At 44.6% G+C, this 20,570-nt stretch overlaps 1 pseudogene; it reads left to right on the forward strand.

The window, feature by feature from the left end:
• Positions 1–469: 469 nt before the first annotated feature.
• Positions 470–586, forward strand: LOC136642614 (5S ribosomal RNA; annotated as a pseudogene).
• Positions 587–20,570: the final 19,984 nt, after the last annotated feature.

The raw sequence follows: 20,570 nt of genomic DNA on the forward strand, positions 1-20,570 counted from the left end.
AGATTGCTCTCTTATGTTATCTTTTAAACATGAAGAAATGACTTATATTAAGGCAGACCACACTGCTTATTTATTACATATATATCCTGCCTTTCTGTTATGATGTAATTAACACTCCAATCCCTGCATGTTTCCTCAGAAGTCCCATTGAGCTCAAAGGGGTTCACTCCCAATAAAATGTGTATAGGATTGGAGCTTTAATAGAATATCCCAGGTAGCCTCTGATCCAGGAACTAACTTGCCCCAGACCTGCTTAGCTTCAGCAAAGTTATTCAAGTTACAGCACCATACCTTTGGGCCAGTGTCATCACTGGGGTTTGCATCACCTGGTGTGGTCGGCCAGCATGTCACCTGCATGATGGTCCTTCTCTCATGGACAGGGCAATGCCCCGGGCAGTGGGCGTGGTGATGTACTATTGTCCCCCATTGGTTTTTTGGCTATAACTTTTGATAGAGTAATTTCAGTGCAGTTTGTAACTGTTACCCTGCACATGCCTGATCTTGTCTGATCTCGGAAGCTAAGCAGGGTCAGGCCTGGTTAGTACTTGGACGGGAGACCGCTTGGGAATACCAGGTGCTGTAGGCTTATACCATAGTCTTTCGAGATTGAAGGTTGCCAACCATTTCACATAAGACTACACATGAAATGACATATAACATAGTGGTGTTATTCAAAAATACCAAGATTTAAAACATTTTGGCTTGTAGTGGTGTCACCCTCTATGTGTGCATCACTGTTGCAGCCTGCAACCCCTCTGAGCCCCCTAGCAATGCAACTGCTTTGCACCACTGGCCTCCCTAGTTCAGTCTGTTCCGTGCTGACTGGGAGTGGTTCTCCAGGAACTCAAACTCAGGGCACTTTTCAGCCCTGACGTCTCTATCAGGAACTGTCAGGGACTGAGTCTGGGATCACTGCAAAGCAGATGGTTTGCAAAACACTCAATGGCCAAACTATACTCTCCACCATCACTTTGTCCTCCAGAGACCATACTTCCTGACCACTTGCCCTTCTGCTTTTGGAACGAGAAACTGAGCTGATTTTAACTGATTCGTGGGGGGGGGGGGAGAGTTTTAAGCCATGAATTTACAACAGCCAAAGATATATTGTCTCTCTCTATAGTTCTGGGACCAGAAGACTATATAATTCAAAACATTGCAGTAGCTCCTTCCTCCAACCTTTTTCTTCTTCTTCAGTGTGGATAATAACATGTTTTAGACACAATAGCAGCCCAGAGTAGTCAGTCCATGATTAATGGCTGCCCACAACCGAGAGTGCACACACAGAAGGGCCATTCAGCAAAGGCAATTTCATTATTGTGTTCCACCTACTGCTTTTAACAGAAAGTGATCGGAAGAACAATGACCCATTTTGACAGGAGGGCAAAATGCACACAATCAACATTCACCACTCCAGTCAAGGAACATTGTGTCACTTCCAGATGCTGTAGTTGCCCAAAGAACAAAAGTACAAGTCTTGGTTTGGCAGGCAGAGGAAGAGGGAGAAAGATTTTCTGATTAGGCTACTGATTAGTCTGAGTCTTTCCAGACCGGACGCTATAAAATTCAATCAAAGAGGCAGCCTTCCCTTTCTTTGATCTTGTTTCCATTGAAATGAATGGGACTCCTGCCATTGAATTGGTCTGGGGAACAAGGTAGGACTAATGACAGCTGTTCAAGTTCCTGGCATTCTCTGCTGATTGGTCAGTTCTGGTTCCTGTCTCCAGGAAGTTGTTGTACAATCACCAAGAAGCTTCGAAAATAAACCATCAAATTGGTAACCTCTACAAGCTGTAGTATTGTTTTTCATCTGATCTATAACATGATAGACAGGTGGACAATGCACAATTTAGCTCTGAAATGAAAATAGATAATCTTTAATAATTTTGATGTGCTGAACATGAAAATGACAATGAAATCTGTTGATTGGCTGTAGTTTAGGAGAAACTAAATGCATTGTGTACATAGGTGGTGGGAAAGTGGACATTTACCAGTACCTGTGTCTATAGAACAGTCTATTGCTGATCTCTCACAAACTGTAGCCAATTCTGCATTTTCATTGTCATATTCATGCTTTGCACCTCAAAATGTATAAGAAATATAATCTTGGGGCAAGACCTGTGTAAAAATTTGTTGTCCAGTGTTTTCACTAACACCATTACAGGCATGCGCAACTTAACAGCCTTCTACTTAACAACAAACCGCATATATGACAGTGGTCAAAGCACAACGAAGAGGCTGTTAATGAGGCAGTCAGGTCTCTCATAGCCTGCAGCACAGTGTCTGTTTACACAACAAAGAGGCTCTTAATGCAACAAAGAGACATTCTATTTCCAGTAGCCTGCTCAGCCAGTGAGTGTCTGGCAGGGAGTGTCTGTCCATGCAAGAAAGGCACTAGATTGGGCTGAATGTTCACTTAACAACCTAATCACATAACAACAGGGATAAGAGAACATAGTCATTAAGTGGTGCACCCCTGTATTTATTTTACAGTCCAATCCTATTGAGCTGCAGCACCAGTAGAATGCACGGTTTGCCATTGCATTATGGGAGTGTAAATTGCTGGATGCCAGCGCAAGCTGCCAGCCCCCCAGCAGGAAGGCCACAGTCTTCCTGCATGTGCCAGCAGAACTTGGAAGGCCCACTAAAGCAGGTAAGCCCAGCGCAAGGGGTTGAACAGGGTGGGGGAGGGTAGAATGGGGAGGAGAAGAGCAGGGGATGAGCAGATCAGGCTTAGGAGTGGATTAGGCAGTGGCGGCATACAATGAATCCAACCCCCATTCCCAGACTTGGATCTGCCTGCACAGATCAACATAGATTTGCACCAGCACAGATCCAAGGTGACCAATTGAAACTGCTGGGGTTTACCCCAGGGAAAGGGGAGAAATGTCCCCTTACCCTTAGGAGATTCCCACATAACACTTTTACTGAGGTTAGGCTGTATGGCACATATATAATATGATTGACCCTGATGTAATTAACTTTTATTATCCAAAGAACAGCCACAGGAGATCCAGTGCAGATCAGGACTGCTGCATGAGGACAGTAGGGTTTGCCTTACAATGGCCCCAATCCAGACTGCCCCCCAACAGCTATTTTCCCCAAGAGGGAAGCTCCCAATAGTACCAATAGTAAGTATGGGAGATCTGGTTTGGAACCTTGATAGGGTAAAAGTTTAAAGCTTCTCCCCTCATGTTGTCGTCCCAATCCAGGTGTACCCTATAGCTGCTATTTAGTCAAAAAATCAAGGTCACCAAGTCAGACCAAGCACATTATTAATATAATGTGTATTTTGGTCCTAACTGACCAAATGGAATTGGCCACTCGTCCTATTTTGAATCCTGCTGGCTCCTTCCCTCAGTCTGGCTCTAGAGGCAGGGAAAGCTGGCATGGAGTGTCCGTTTGCCCTGTGCTTTTCCCCACACTTTGATAGGGAGAAAGCTCCAGTTCTTTCATACTCACTTTTAGGCAGGAGCAGTTGCTTGAATGAGGGAAGGAATGATTTCTGCTTTAATGCCACAGTCAACTCTCAATGAGAGCTAGAACAGTGCACTTCCTGACAAACACATGAAATGTAGTCTAAACAAAGGATGTGTTTATGATGCTCAAATGAAGATAGGAAGGCTTTCCTAATTTTCTCAGAAGCCAGTCATTCAAATATTTTCTGAAGTCTCACCGACTTCAGTAAGGCTTATTCTCAGACAAGTGTACTGTCCATGGCAGCAATGACCTCACATTAAAACCAGTCCTTTAAACTGCAGATGTAGGCTCATGGTGAGACCCCTGTTTACCAGAAAGGGATAGAGCCAGAGTATCAGATGTCATGTAACCAATAAAATGTCCTCTTGGCCACAGCTGCCACCTGTTGCTTTGCATGTTGGTTGCAGATGATGGAGGGAATACAGTGAATCCAACCTGTTATTTACAGGGTCTGTCGAATACTCCTTTTCCAATTGCAAATCTCATTTTCTTCCATGCTAAGTTAACTGCATTTAGAAGACAATAGTGTCTTTAACACTATTGCCAGTGAGCCATTTGGAAGGTTTATCTCATCACAAAGTCAGAGCTAATGGATAGGTTGGATGGAGTCCAATAGTTAAGGGGAAATCAAATATGGCTCCTGGAAACCCTATCCTTGAGTATTTATAAGAAGGCACTTGCATCCAGAGGTGGCAGTGGTGAGGCAGCACTTATCCCTCCAAGAGTAATAACGCCTATGTTTCAATTTTAACTAATGAATGGCTCGATGGATTCCGACAACCTTAGTGTATTCTATGCTGATAATTTTTTGCTTGATTCCCCTCCCCATTAGATTACACTGGTAGTTGGTTTACCTAATCTACCTTGTATTTGTATGCTCTGTTTCATCTTTCACCAAGAAGCTGCCTGCCATACTTCAGCACCTTTCAATACGCCTAGAAATTCAGTTCCTCTTGATGTTCTAAGAGGACAAAACTGGGTATTTGAGAAGAGGGATCATGACAGCATGAGCTCTCTTGTACATTACACTGATTATGCAGTAGACTGATAACGCACTCGTAATACCACCCTCAAAAATGTACACATCAATGGCTGACTATAATTATGAATTCTAGATGATTTCAGGGCAATGAATGGTTTTGAATTATAACACTTCCTTTGTCCAGGTCAGCCTCTTGGTTGTGTAAACAGACACTCTGCTGCAGGCTATGGAACACCTGACTGTCTCATTAAGAGCCTCTTTGTTGTACTTTGACCATCATCATATATGCGGTCCGTTGTTAAGTGGACAGTTGTTAAGCAATGCATGTCTTTATTGGATTCCCCCCATACAATAATTTATGTATTTTCCAATATAAATGTAATGTTTGAAATACGGGATAAATGCTTTTTCTTCCTGTCTCCATCATCATCATCATCATCATCATCATCATCATCATCATATTATTATTATTATTATTATTATTATTATTATTATTATTAACAATTTCTATCCATTGCTTTCTCCTTCCATTAGGGAGGTGCTCAAGGTAAGTAACAGTGCTAAGTTACAAGTGTCAATAAAATTATCTGACAGTAAAAAGTAGCTGTCCACCTAGTGTCATTATGGTTAAAAAAATTCATTTTCAGGACATTTTAAATGCTCCATTGCATATCAGTTTCCCTACCCTCAGAGAGGTTCCTAACTGTCATTCCAAATGGCCTTTGCTAACTTGAGGGGCTGTCTTAATGCTGGGGCTATCTGACTGTTCTATGAATTCTTCCAATTCTTTGAAAAGGCTCAAAGCACACAAAGTTTAAAAAAAAATCAGCTCAAGTACAATAGTACAAATGAAGCACATTCCCGCAGACTTCAGGAGATCCAGAGTAGATGCAGTGTCCATGTTCTAGTAGTCTGCCTGCTGGAGATTTGTCAGTGGCTCATGCTGCTGGGCTGCAAGGTCGAGTCTGTTTCCTACTACTGCTTACCCCTGGGGGAGTCCTTCTTTTTGGGCTGTTTAATCGTTGACTTTTGGTATGCCTTGCCACTGAAGAGTACAAACTCAGCAAGCCTGCCTCCTGAGATGGTTGTCCAGTCACCGCTCAGCATAGCAGACCCTTATTTGCATTTGAGCCTTCTGAATTCAGTGTAATGCAAACAGTGATAATGGGCTCATTAGAGTCCCCCCAGGGACTAGACTGTGCATTTGCTCCTAATTGGCAGTTAGGATAATGGTCACAGCAAGGAGGCTCGGGTTTCATCCATTCAATGGACACTGAAGTAGCCTCTCTAAGCCTAACTGCAGAGCATGCATGAGTGCTGAAGGACTTTGAATATGCAGGCCTGGATGGATACTTGCGTTGTGCCACTTCTATAGATAAACACACTTCAGGCTACTTCCTTGTGGCATAACTGAACCACTTTCATTGTTCGCCTTCTGTTAGGGAAAAAAAATATACTCAATCTATCCTAAACAGAAAAATGTCAGGGCATTTCATGGCATAATCTTCTTTCTATCTTTAGAAGAAATCCTTCTCAAATTCCATTTTTATCTTTGACAATTTGCTCTGAATGTTAGCTCATTATCAACAGTAAATTAAGAATGTAGAAACATTAATTCTGCATATTTGTGTGCATAAACAAAAGCTAAACTTATTTTCTATTGCAATCTTCTGGACCCAGAAGATAGCTGTGAAATGAACAGAACTGAATAATAATAATAATAATAATAATAATAATAATAATAATAATAATAATAATAATAATAATAATAACTTTATTTTTATCCCGCCCTTCTCCCTAACGGGACCCAGGGCGGCTAACAACATATTAAAAAAAACACAGATTTTAAAAACATTAATACATAGCAGATAAAAACATTTAAAAACACATTACAGAGGCCATAAAAACAGTAGTCAGATTAAAAGACAGAATAAATGAGCAAGTCACCGAGGAATCAAGCCTGTAAAAAACTAAAAGATGTACAAAAATGTTAAGAAGGCCAGAAATCAGAAGGCTGTTTTCAGGCCTCGCCGAAAACTCTCAAGAGAGGGAGCCATTCTCAAGTCAAGGGGAAGGGAGTTCCATAGCGTTGGTGCCACTACTGAGAAGGCCCTATTTCTTGCAGCCACCCCACGTACCTCCCTAGGAGGCGGCACTTGTAAAAAGGCCTTCTCTGATGACCTAAGAGGACGAGCCGGACTGTACGGGAGCAGGCAATCTCTAAGATACCCTGGTCCAGAGCAGTATAGGGCTTTAAAGGTCAATACCAGCACCTTGAATTGGGCCCGGAAACGAATGGGCAGCCAATGCAGCCACTGGAGAAGCGGACTGACAGAGTCGAACCGCCTACCTCCAGTAACCACACGGGCCGCCGCATTCTGCACTAGTTGCAGTTTCCGAACCGTCTTCAAGGGCAGCCCCACATAGAGCGTGTTACAGTAATCTAATCTCAATGTCACAGAGGCATGGATCACCGTGGCCAGGTCTGCATGATCCAAGTACGGCCGCAGCTGGCGCACCAGCCAAAGCTGAGCGAAGGCCCCCCTAGCCACAGCCGCCACCTGGGAATCCAGGAGCAGCTGCGAGTCCAGGTGGACCCCCAAGCTGTGGACCTGCTCCTTCAGAGGGAGTGCAACCCCATTCAGCGCAAGCCGATAGTCCAGCACCTGCATCGAGGATTTCCGAACCAGGAGAGCCTCTGTCTTATCTGGATTTAATTTCAGCTTGTTAGCCCCCATCCAGATCCTCACTGCTTCCAGACAGTGCTCCAGGCCCTCAACCGCCACCCTGGAGTCTGGAGGAAAGGAGAGATAGAGCTGGGTGTCATCAGCATATTGATGACACCTCACTCCAAACCCCCGGATGACCTCTCCCAGCGGTTTCATGTAGATATTAAATAGCATGGGGGATAGAATTGAACCCTGCGGCACCCCGCACCTCAAGGGCCAGGGTGTTGAACAGGCATCCCCCAGCACCACCATCTGGGACCAACCCTCCAAGTAGGAGCGGAACCACTGCAAAACAGTGCCTCCAACTCCCAACTCGGCCAATCGGCCCAGAAGGATACCATGGTCGATGGTATCGAAAGCCGCCAAGAGGTCCAGCAGGACCAACAGGGACGCACTCCCCCTGTTCAGTCCCCGGCGTAGGTCATCCACCAAGGCAACCAAGGCAGTTTCCGTCCCAAAGCCCGGCCTGAAGCCAGATTGAAAAGGATCCAGATAATCCGCTTCATCTAAGACCCTCTGGAGTTGGGACGCCACCACCCGCTCAATTACCTTGCCCAGAAACGGGATGTTGGAGACTGGCCGGTAGTTATCCAACACAGTGGAATCCAGGGAGGGCTTCTTCAGGAGGGGGCGAACCAACGCCCGCTTCAAGGCAAGCGGCAACGTCCCCTCCATCAAGGAAGAGTTGACCACCCTCCCCAGCCAGTCCCCCCCGGGCCGCTCTAATCAGCCAAGCTGGGCAAGGGTCAAACAGGCAGGCAGACAGCCTCACACTCCAAAGGAGTCTGTCCACATCCTCAGGCTGCACAAGCGGAAAAGAATCCCACAATACTGGACAAGCAGTTGCCAAGGGGACATCATCAGACATTGTCAATGTGGCATCCAAGTCGCGACGAATACGATCGATTTTATCTGCAAAGTGTTGGGCAAACACGTCACAGCGGCTGACCATGTATTCCTCCTGAACTACCGAAGGGGCCTGATGAAGGAGGCCCCGCACCACACGGAACAGCTCTGCCGAATGGCTATCAGCAGACGCAATGGTAGCAGAGAAGAACAATCTCTTCGCTGCTACCACCGCCACGGAGTAGGCTCTATAATGAGCTCTACTCCGTGTCCGATCGGATTCATCACGAGTTTTCTGCCACCGTCGCTCTAGACGCCTGCCCTGCAGCTTCATCATTCGCAGCTCCTCAGTAAACCAAGGAGCCGCTCCGAGTCTGGGGCGTGGCAGAGGTCGCTCCGGAGCAATCTCATCCACAGCCCTGGACATTTCCCCATTCCAGAGGTCGACCAGGAATTTCCCCATTCCAGAGGCCACAGATGAGGCGCCAGTCTTGGCAGTGGGAAAGTCCCCCAGGGCCCTCAGAAAACCTTCAGGATCCATTAGCCTCCAGGGGCGGTCCATAGAAAACAGTCCCCCACTTCTGCGGAGGTAGGAAGTCGCAACAAGCCTAAACCCTACCAGGAAGTGATCTGTCCATGACAACGGAGTGATGTTGATCTCCTCTACCTCCAGATCATTGCCCCCATGCCCAGCTGTAAACACCAGGTCCAACACGTGTCCTGCTGTATGTGTCGGGGCCCAGATCTTCTGGGACAGGCCCATGGTTGTCATGGCAGCCATGAAATCCTGAGCTGCACCTGCCACAGGGGCCTCGGCATGAACATTGAAGTCCCCCAGCACTAACAGGCGGGGGGCCTTCAATGCCACCCCCGAGATCACCCCAGTCAGCTCAGGCAGGGAGACTGTTGGGCAGCAGGGCAGGCGGTACACCAACAGAATCCCAATCCTGTCCGGCCCTCTCAACACCACATGCAAGCACTCGAACCCCGGAGACTGCTGGACAGGGCACCTGGTAAGGGAGATGGACTCACGATAGACCATTGCAACTCCCCCTCCCCGTCCCTGCAATCTTGGCTGCTGCAACACCTGGAAACCTGGCGGACACAGTTCAGAGAGACTAACGCCTCCCTCCCCGTCCAGCCAGGTCTCCGTAATGCATACCAGGTCGGCTTTCACATCCAGGATCACATTTATGATGATGATGATGATGATGATGATGATGAACAGAACTGCATCTAAACATTATGGTGCAAGTGTAAGTTCACTAGGCCCCCAACCCAATGCAGCAACAAGTTCTTAACTATGCACTGATGCAAGGTAGTCGAGATGTGACTAACTGCACCAGCATAGCTGTTCGTCTTAAGGTTTTTTTTTAGCTGAGAAATGGGTAGAAAAGTGGCATGGGAGGGTCAGAATAGTGGACTAGTCAAGTAATGGCCCAGTCCTGTATTCACCAGACACGGGCAGTGCTCCTCTAATGCTGGCGCTGACTGCTGTAAAGCCGGATACTGCTGGAGCGCCAGCAGGAAGGCCAGAGCCCTTCCACATGGTCTATACCAGTATGAGGAAGTTGACAGAGATAAGTTGGTGAGGAAAGTGGGGAGGGTGGAAAGGGGAAGCAACTGCGGCGGGGGATGGGCAGATCAGGTCTGGAAAGGGGATAGTTTTGGTGCCTGTGACAGCCACCGAATCCTAACCTCCTTCTTGGACCCAATCCTGTTGCACGGGTCTATTTGGACCTGTGCCAGATATTTAGCTTGTGGGTCCATTTGGACCTGTATCAGATATTAGCTAACACAGGTCTAAGTAGACCCCCCCCCCCCATGCCATGGAAATGTACCCCTGAGTAAGGGAACAATTATTGTTCCCTTACCTAGAGAAGATCCCCTGGAGTGCCCCACCACCACAGGATGCAACAGTAGCCACTTTGGCACTGGTTTATCAATGGGGAAGGGGGAAATAGGATTCTGCTCTGTTTCAGCATCTTGCTTACCTATTCAGGATCAGGATCCTTGCTTTGATGCACACAATCAAAATGAGTCCTAGTATAATACAAATGCAGCCCCATGGGGCAAATTTATCATATTTTTTTCTTTTTCATTACGTGTATCCCATTTTTTAGACAGATGTGTGTAAGTAAAGTAGCTGGCAGTTATAAAAAACAAACCATAATTTCCCTTTACTACAGCTCATGTGCTCGCATCATTGCATACACATGTACATGCACACACAAAGTTCAACAGTAAGAAGGCACACTCTTGTGGAAGGCCCCAGCTTTCATACACACTCCACCACAGGCTGCTGAGACAATTCTAGGGCAACAGGACTAACTGACAGTGGGCAAGTTTATAAACCACAAAACAAAAAGGAATCAGCAGTAAGTTCTTCCCCCATAGCATCAAACCACCTTGGAGAGAGAAAGAAGCCCCATCCACAACAAGAAATCTCACTGTCCGCTCATTTGTTTATTGGTATTGTGTAGATTTGATCTGGGGACTGCACAAGGTGAATAGATGAATTGGCATTGTCAGGAACTCTGGACTTGAAGCAAAAACTTAATGCACTGAGCATTAAACTAGCTTGGGGCTCAATCCTAACCCACTTTCCAGCACCGACATAAGGGCAATGCAGTTCCTAGGTAAGGAAACAAACATTCCCTTACTTTGAGGAAGCCTCTGTGAGTACCCCCCAACTGCAGGATGCAGCTCACATCCCATTGGCACAGCTATGCCAGTGCTCAAAAGTGGGTTAGGATTTGGACCTTGTTGAGCTATCATGGACAATGTATGTCTACATTTCAGTGCCTTCTTCAGGTGCAGAGATGTAGTGTGTTCAATACAGAGGTATTGGCCAGAACTGATAGAAATATGAGGAACCTAGACTGACGCCCTTGCCTGGTCAACAAAGGATGTCTGCTACTTGTCAGGCTCCAGCTTCTTCAGATGCTGACCTCAAGAACTCCAAGCTGAAGTCTTCCAGTCTTGTGTATTCCTCTAGCTTTGCCATTATAGGCATATGGAAGCTGTGTTTGTGTGTATGTTTCCTGTTCTATGTGTTTAGATACTTGTGGGTCCCTTGATGCATACCTTTCATAGGATAGCCCAACTGTTTCCAGCAGCACTGCCTGGGGTGACAGTATCACTCTGGTGTTTCCTATCTAGCACAGAATGTCAACCAAATTGTGGCACTGTAAGTGGTAATTCCCATGGAAGCCATCTTGACCTGACCACAGGCTTGCGCTGTCTAGAACATGTTAGTTCAAGTCCAGGATCATTCTAGGTTATGCTGCTGCATTTTTTGTGAGCAGCCAGTCTTGAGACATTGCTCACACTGAAATCCTGGAATAGGTACATGCTCCCAAATGTAAGCCTGGGTTATGTAAGCAGCCCAGAAGAATGAGGGCAGTTATTTGGCAAGTATCCCTAAGGCTGCATCAGTCCTATGCTTACTTTCCTGGGAGTAAATGAGCACAGTAGACTTACTTTGGAGTAAACATGCATTGGATTTTGCTGTAAGGTAGCAAAATCAAAGTGATTGAGAAAAATGAGATGGAAAGCAAAAAGCAGAGTGATACCCAAGAAAGAGAAACCAAATTGTTCTCTTCGCTGGACTGCCTGAAGAGTGGATGGAAAATCCATTGCTTCAGTAATTTAACGCAGGTCTTGGCAAAACATGAAAAAGTCTACACAGGGGAAATGGGGGGGGGTAGGGCGAGAGGCAATACTGGAAAACTGATGGACTAAATAGCACAGCATAAGAAGTTTCCTTGTCTGGATTTTTATGACTTTTGTCAAAAGAAGTGCGGGATTTGCTGTGATGGGAAAATCATATGTCCAGATTCTACAGCCTGTAATAGCAGTACCTGAAGTTGGCAGACAGAGCATAGAGTCTACAAGTAAGGGCCAGAACCAAGCTCAGAGCTATTTCCGGTGGGCCATAGAGATTCTTAGATGAATTTTCAATGAAAGACTGGCTTGCATATATAATTTTAAAGCATCCATTGAATACAAATGAATTGCACCTTCGTCCACACCTTTTCTCTTGGAACAATTGGATGAAATATATATGCTGTATTAACAATAAGCACTCTGAGCATCATACTGTTGAAAAATCCTCTGAACTCTGGTATTGTATTTGTGCCACGATCAGTTTGGTCATGGGGCTGCTAATAGTGCTAAATAGATCTTGTGCCATTTATTTATTTTGAGGTGTATCCCACTTTTTTTTTCTTTTACACATCCATGCACTCAAGGTAGCTTACAGTTCTAAAATCAACTGCAATTGTCATTATCGGAAGATTAGAATGCAGTCAAAGCAATCAAACAATTCAACAGGCATTTAGAAGATGCAACAAGGAGAAGAAAGCATTACAGACCCCATCTTAATTAATTCCCCCTGAACCCAAACAGTTTTCAAGACTCCCCTGAAAAAAGACAATGAGGAAGCCAGATGCATTTCTCTTGGGAGTCCGTTCCATATCCTGAGGCCCTCAACCAAGAAAGTCCTATGCCTGGTTATTGAAAGGGAGAAAGTATCTGCCCAATGGCAGCAGGCAGACATGTGGTGTGCAGTTTCTTGGTCCAAGGTGTTGTTATACACTACTAGAGCAACCATTTGAAGAATGTCTGCTGTGCTCATTCCTGGTATTTCTCCCCCTGCTGCCACTGGAGGAAAAGGAGACTGATGGGGCACAAGGGGGAGGAGACCTACTAGGGAAGATACACAGTGACTATCACACAGTGACTGTACACAGCTCAGATCTGGAGTCTCCTGTGAAGGTCCAAATGCTCACATGTGCTTGCATTTGCGTAACTTCTTAAAAAGAACCAAGTAATCTGTTGCCATAAATCACTTGAGCACTCCTTGGTCATGAGGGAGGTGGATAAATGGAAATCACAATCCTCAAACTACTTACATGCTTCTACAACTCTTTGCTGCAATCTCTAGTAAGTTATGGTTGAGTAGTCATCAAGTTGTTGCCTAAAATGTGCAACGTGTTTGACTGTCTTTGCAAAATCATGCCCTTGTATTAAACCACCTGCTTACTTCCATTTTGAGTTGACTTCTTGTCCAGGCAGAACTAGTAATTCAGGAGCCATGCACATGAATATGTTTGCCAAGAGATGCTAATGGATGTTCTGGCTAGGCTCCAAAGTCTCCCTTATTGTACCTATGTGGACCTAACCTGAGAAATGTCAGCACTTAGTAACAAAATCCAGGCAGCATCTACAAAAACTCAAGCTGATAATCATGAGCCTGATGGGTTTATTTTTTGTGAAATAAAAATTCTGAAATTCTTCAAGGAGCTAAGTAATATTTACTTACCAAGTTAATCCATGTGGGGGGACGACGACTTTTTAACACTTAACAGGATGTTCTATATATACCATGATTCAGATCTTGAGAGTTAGATATGGTCAAAGATTTAAGGAATTTATCATGTTGATCATAAACATATAAGAAGCAAATCCATAAGATGGGCAAATCAATTATCAAAGCCATGGCAAAGGCAAAATATAAACGTCCCCCATCCCTGCGGTTTTGCTAGGTTTGGCAGCCCCCCTGCATGCTATTAATTAAAAAATCCCCCCCATTGGACCATTGTGCATTGACGTGCACATCTCCTTTGGCCCTGAAGGAGATGCTTTGGGGGAGGTGTTTTTGTCGAGAGGCTTGGGCAAAGGGAATGGGGCAAGCACTGTCCACCTGCTATGTGGCACCCACTATGTGGAGGAAGAAAGCTGAGCAACAGTAAGGTGTAGATGCTTAGTCGGAATGTTGTAAGCAGAAAGGTAACACTTTGATTGTGTAAGAGCCATCTGTATGGAAGCAGCCTTCTTCTCTGTGGGATACCATTCCCAAGGAGAGGTATTTTCAACATCATTATCAAAATGATAATGAAGCACAATTTAAAAAGAACAGTAACAGTCTAATGAATGCAGCATGAGTTTTGAGCATGAATGGCTATCCCTTCAATCAAATGAGAAATGGTAATCTGATATGAATGCAAATGCAATTTTCTTTTCCTCTAGAGAGAAAGGTCAGCTAATTATCCTGGGATGGTGGCATCATTCATTTCATGTCTGCTGTCCACCATGTTGCTTTATATTCTGATCCCAGCCATGTTGCATACCCAGTGCATTAAGCCAGAACCCAGTCTAACCCAGTCATTGTAGATTGTAAAAGAGAAAAAGACAACAACTTTAAATATAACCTGCTGTTCTACCAGTTGTTATGCATATATAAAGGTTCTCTTTCAGCACAATCCTATTCATGTCTACTTGGAAGTAAGCCTCTTCAGTTTAAAGAGACGCCTAAGTACATGTTTATAGGATTGCAGGCCTAGACATAGTTGGTGCTAGCAGGTAGGCAAATTTTGGCCCAGTCCTATAGAGGGCCTATGGCAGCAAACCTCCTGATCTTCTGCCATAAGTCTTCTAATGGCAGCATAATTGTCCTGCCACCGAAGTGCGTATCAGAGCTGTGGGCAGAAATTCCCCATACCTCCCACACATGGACCCAGTTCGCAATGGAGCAGGTATGGTGCCAGCAGGGATGGGTTGTGGGCAGGTCTTGGGTAGTTCAGGAGAGACCCAAGGCAGGGGCAGGTAATGATTTGGGGTGCGTCCCAATGGCAATCTTTCCAGCTCCTTAAACATACACCAACAGAATACGTGGCATTGGTCTGAGGAAATCCATTGATGGCCAGGCAGCCTGTGGAGAGTTATGTAAGAACAAGTTTTCTTACCGCTCCCAAGCTGTCTGTTCACACACCCCTAAATTGCATGCCACACGTGCTCCTTCAGCACTACAGCATGGCAGAAGATAGGATTGGGCTCTTGGGCATTCTCCAGGTTCCCACCATTGTCCAAAGTACCAAGAAGTATGCTTAATGGATCATCCTAAAGGAGTAATTTAAATTCCCGTTCCTGAAACAATACACAAAGACTTGTCACAGGTTGGGGGGGAGGCCTTGTTCCATTCCATGCCAGCTACAATTAAGACATAATCTGTTCTAAATCTCCTTCTTCCCTTTAAGGCACTGTGGGTCTAAACACGGTCTTTGTCTTATGGACTGACAATAGAGCAGTTCTTGCCTTCTTCCTGGTCTATTTGTACACTTGTACACCAAACCTTGGCTTGGGTAACAGCCTCACCTTGATTTAGGCACATCCCAGTTCTCTGCTTCCAAGTTCTCCTGGATATACAGTGAATCACACCTAGTTATAATCACCACTCTTACAAAATTCTAATCCCAGAGATTTCCCCCCCCCCCCTTTATTTGATTTTACCCTTTAGCAGAAGAAAGTTGTCCAGGTGGCCATCTGTTTCCTCTGTACCTTGATGCTGGCTTGTTTTGTGTATCTCTTTGTGTTTCTATAAATTACAGAGGGTAAAAATGATTGGCGGGGGGATACAGTTGTTAATTGCTCTTCAAGAAGCGGATACAGGATTAACTTTTTAGACCTGGACTGCCTACCCTAAGCTGGGAAAAATAATGTTGATCATGCAATGAATATTTACATAAAGTGATCACCATGGCAATCTTTACTGGCTTAGCTTTTCAAGTCCAGTAGGGGGTATTCCTGCCTGTTTTTGCAATTTGCTTTGCATTTTAGAGGGCTTTACAAATGAAAGGGAGATCAAGAAAGATGTATGCCAACAGAAAGCTGCTGCTCTTTCTTAGACAGAAACAAAAAGGAAATGGAAAGCTAGAAAAATGTGTCTGTTCAAAGAAAATAGTTTGCTAGTGTGATGCACGGATAAAGGTACTCGGATTTTTCATCCTGGACAATTGTGTCCTGGTCAAACACATACCAGTCATTGGCATCCCTAGGGCACAATCCTAACCCACTTTCTAGCACCGACATAAGGGCAATGCAGCTCCTAGGTGAGGGAACAAACATTCCCTTACTTTGAGGAGGCCTCCTTGAGTACCCCCCAACTGCAGGATGCAGCACACATCCCATTGGCACAGCTATGCCAGTGCTGGAAAGTGGGTTAAGATTTGGGCCCTATACATTCATGTCTGGGTTTGTTTTTTTGTTTTTTTTTGCATTCTAGTCATTTCCATCCCACTATAACTGGGCAAGAAACCTATGTTACATATCCTAAGCCTCTTATCCCAGCCCTAACTCTACCTTTGTGTTTTAAAAATAAAAAAGTACATCTAATATAAATGTGTGGAATGCATAAAGTACGGACGCAAATGTCCAATACCAGGACACATTTGACTGGGACACATTTGTCCAGGACACAGTGATCCTATCACTATGGATAACATGTGCCAATGAGTTCAATAGACTCATGCAACAAGAGTGGAACAGCCAAGAACTAGACAATATAATAAACTGCATAACTATCTAAAACCAGGGAAAACTTTCTCACTGTAAGAATGGTTCACTCTTAGAGACAATTATACACTATACAGATATAACTTAATTATCCATGGACTTTTCACCTGCAGTTTTATCTCAACGCAATGAGAAGGGCACTCTAAATTAAAGGAAAAATGTCCTTTAACAATAGCTTCGCTTTTCATTGTAACAGCAGCAGACAATTAATCAATCTCTCTCCAGGTGCTTAGAACAGCTTCACTCCGAGGCAAGTTACCCCTCTCTTCCCCCAATGCATGTGAAAGAATGCAAAGTGGAAGTGATTATCACCACCTCTTTGCATTCTTTCCTGGGTGCCTTTCTAAGCACCTGTAGAGAGAGTGATTGATTGATTGCCTGCTGCCTCTGTCATGCATTACAAAGGTAAGCAAGGCTATTTTTAAATCACTGAGCAAAGGGACTTTTTTAAAAAATGGATTTTCTTTAAGGAGATTTTTGGCATCCCCAGGGAAATTGAACCCTTGTGGATACCACCCTGTACTTACGTAATTTAAGTGCACAAGGGACTGGTAATGAGAAGAAGGTGGGCTACCTGAACTTCTAGCTGTCCTAGTCTGCATGCTAGTAGATTTATATTGCAGTGAGTACAAAACAAGGACCTTCTACCTCAAAAATCCAGTCTCAAATCATAAGATTTGGAGGGAAAACACAGTCTGCTTCCAGTGTATATCTTCTGAACCCTGCTAGTGCTTCTCCAGAAAGGCACAATTTCCAGTGGAAAAGCAGGAGGCAGAAGAAGGGCCATTAACCTTTCCCAAGCCTGTCATTTTCTCTCCTCCAACCCTACCAGGTCCAAATGCCTGTGTTTGCACTACAGGACCCGAGTTAAGAGAAAAGCAAATGTTGAGGAATTGGAGGGGGAAAACAGCAAGCAAAAGAAGAGTTTGGTGCTCTCTGTCGGGAATTATGCCTTCCACTCTGTAGCCTTGTAGAAGTAGTCCCACCTGGGCATGGAAGATGCATAGTGGAGGTGGAACATATAGTTATGGTGGATTGCTTAGGATACTGAAACAAGACATTACAACTACATCTGGACCCATGTGGAGGCTGCAAAACAGTTTAGGCTGCTCCTTCAAGAGCATTGTGTTGCTATTGTTCAAGGCCTCACTTGAAGTATTTGCAAATGCTGTTACTAAGATGGAATGCTACACCTTCCAGCCACACTGTCTTTTTCAGACATTATTCCCAGACCACCAAAACATTGACATCTGATATAATGGTGTTGCAATGAGTGTAGCGATAAGCTGCAATGTCCCTGGTTCAAATCTTGCCTCAGCTATGAGGTCATTGGGGGATGTTAGGAAACCACTATTCTCTCACTCAACTCCATCTCCACCTGCAAATAAGAGGTAATAATACTGACCTACACTACACAGTTGCTACATTTACAGAAACATTACAGAGATGCTCTGAAGACCACACAAAATGCCACACAGTAGCTAACATTTAAATATAAAGTTCACAGGTAAATTCACATTGCATAAATCATGTTCTTTCCAGGCCCTTGACATATTCTCTACAGAAAAAAACTGACACATCAGCATTTGTTACAATATGATCATAGTGTTGGGTGACTGAGCCATAGCAACAGCGTTTGTTGCCAAGGGAGATGCTGTAGCTTGGTTGTACAGAGCTATTTTCCGTGCAGAAGATCCCAGTTTCAGTCTTTGGCATCTACAGGTGGGATTAGGAGAAACCTTGGAGAGTCCTTGGAGACCTGCTGTCAATCCGTCTAGACCAGGGGCCCCAACCTGCTGAAGCCTGTAGAATGTGAGAGATGGCAGTACAGCAAATGGCCACTGAGGAGGGTGGGCACCAGTGTCATCACTAAGGTTTGCATCAGCTGGTCCCCATGATGGACCTCCTCCCATGCAGTGGGCGGGGTGTTGCACCATCGCCCCACTTCTGCTGGATTTTTGGCTATAACTTTTGATAGAATAATAGAGATATTTTAATGTGGCTTTCTTCATTGCGTTCTGCATTAAATTACACATTGAATGATGTATAACATGATGGTATTATTCAAAAGTACCAAGATTTAAAAATTTTTGTTCAGTAGTGGTGTCACCTCCCCCGTGCATGTCACCTGGTGTGGCCCACACCCCCCTGCACACCGTTAGCAATGCTATTGGTGGGCACAACCCCAAGTAACCATCCTTGGGCAGGGACAGTCACAAAATGTCCAGTTACAAATGTACTCATGGCTGCTCTCTACTTTGCTTCCAGAGTCTCCACAGTCTGCCTGCATCTTGCGCTATGGAACATGGCAATGGCCACAACCATCTCTACTTGCTTCACTAAGCAGAGGTTCCCACCTTCAGCATGGTCTATTGGGCTCCCAATCGTGGAGGCATAGCAGCTTGTTAGCTTGAGTAAACCACACTTCACTTCATGAACCAATGGCCCGGCTCTGAAGAAGACAGCTTAATATGTAGTAAATTGAAGCCTGTTTTTTTCAGTGATCTCCTAGAATCAAGAGTCCAGGAAATGTATAGCATCTCAAGCCACAGAACATTGTAGAAGGCAGCTGGCAGCTGCCAATGTACAACAAATACTGTGTTTAGAGATCTATATTTCCACACACTCCCCCTTACTGATCTATGGAGGACATGAATCTTTTCTAACTTTTTTTAGCACCCTCTGTTGTGCTGAGTAAAGTGTTCCCTGATTCAGTTTTTGGTCAAAACCAAACCTTCACTGTTAATACATATAAACACTGTACATCTGGATTAACATCACAGTTTGGGCTTCAGCAGCATTTTGTACTGTGTGCATGGCATGTTTTCCAGACTTCACAGCTTTTTTCTTTTAAACCACAGTTTTTCTAAACTTAGGAAATCATGGGAGCGAATCACATGGCACGTGTCAGGTTTCAACCAAGCACTGCCAATTTGTGTGCTATTTTTTCCCTATATTGCCAAGGAAAGAATTTTGATTTTATATAAGGAAAATGCCTTTTTCCCCAGACACAATGGTTTAAAAAAAAAAAAAAAGACTTTTGGGGATTTTGCTCTGACATTATAAAACAAAAATCAGCATTGGCACTGACAAAGCGTAAACATTTTAAACTCAAAAGATAAATGTTTCAGCATGCTAGGCTCATTTAGATCCTGACACTAGAATGGAAATGGTAACTACAGCAGTTGTTACTAGGTGCACTTGTGTGATATGTGCCATAGACTTTGCTCTTTGAAGTTTGAAAGGAAACTGGAGTTCCCTGGATGCTTAACAGAGTTCCTTGATTAGACAATCATTCATGGCAGGTAGGCTGCTCTGAAAGGCAGCTCCTCTTAACACCACCAATTTCCTCTTACCGTGAGTCAACTCCCATGTGAACTTGTGTGTAACAGAAGACTCCCCACACACACACACACACACCCAACTCTATGCAATGTGCAGGGGCTCATCAGCAGACAAGTTAAGGAAGGGGCTTTGCTCAGTAGCAAGTAGTCTTACTTGGCATGCAGAGATCCTAGATCCAGCCTCTGGCACCTCCAGTTCTAAGGTCTCAAGTAGTAGGGCTGAGAAAGAGCGCTGTTTGATACCTTGGAGATCTTCTCACAGTCAGTGTGAACAGGACTAAGATGAACCAATGGGTGGGCTCAGTTGGACAAACCTCACAGACACCATCAGAGGAGCTAGCTTCATATTTTCATATATGTAAGGTCATGTGGACAGATTTCCCTGAAGGTAGAAAATATGAAAACCCTGGACAATGTCAGGGTTTATAGCAATGCCCTTAGTCCCCTTTGGAATATGGCAATATGACTTACAGAGAACAAGTGTTAGCTTCTTTGTCATAGTCATGATGAGGTCATCATGAGGTCATATGAGGTCATAGTCATTATGATATTTGATCATATCAAATATGATATGCCCAGTATCTAGCTAACACAGCATTTTACAATACTTGTCCCCTGCCGTACCACTTCACACGGTCCACCTATTATAAGTACCACCGGATGTAACTGGTGTTGATATCAGTTACTTCCTGATTGGGAGGCCAAATGCAACATGACAAACACCAGTAAGAGGGCAGATGGAAGGGCTTTTTTGAGTGCGTGAAAAGCACACACTGGAGCTCTCTCCTCCAAACTAAGCCTCCTACTGGTGCTTGCCATGTTGCTGGTATTGGGCAG

This window comes from Tiliqua scincoides, chromosome 2 (assembly GCF_035046505.1).
Source record: "Tiliqua scincoides isolate rTilSci1 chromosome 2, rTilSci1.hap2, whole genome shotgun sequence".
Classification (NCBI taxonomy): Eukaryota; Metazoa; Chordata; class Lepidosauria; order Squamata; family Scincidae; genus Tiliqua; species Tiliqua scincoides.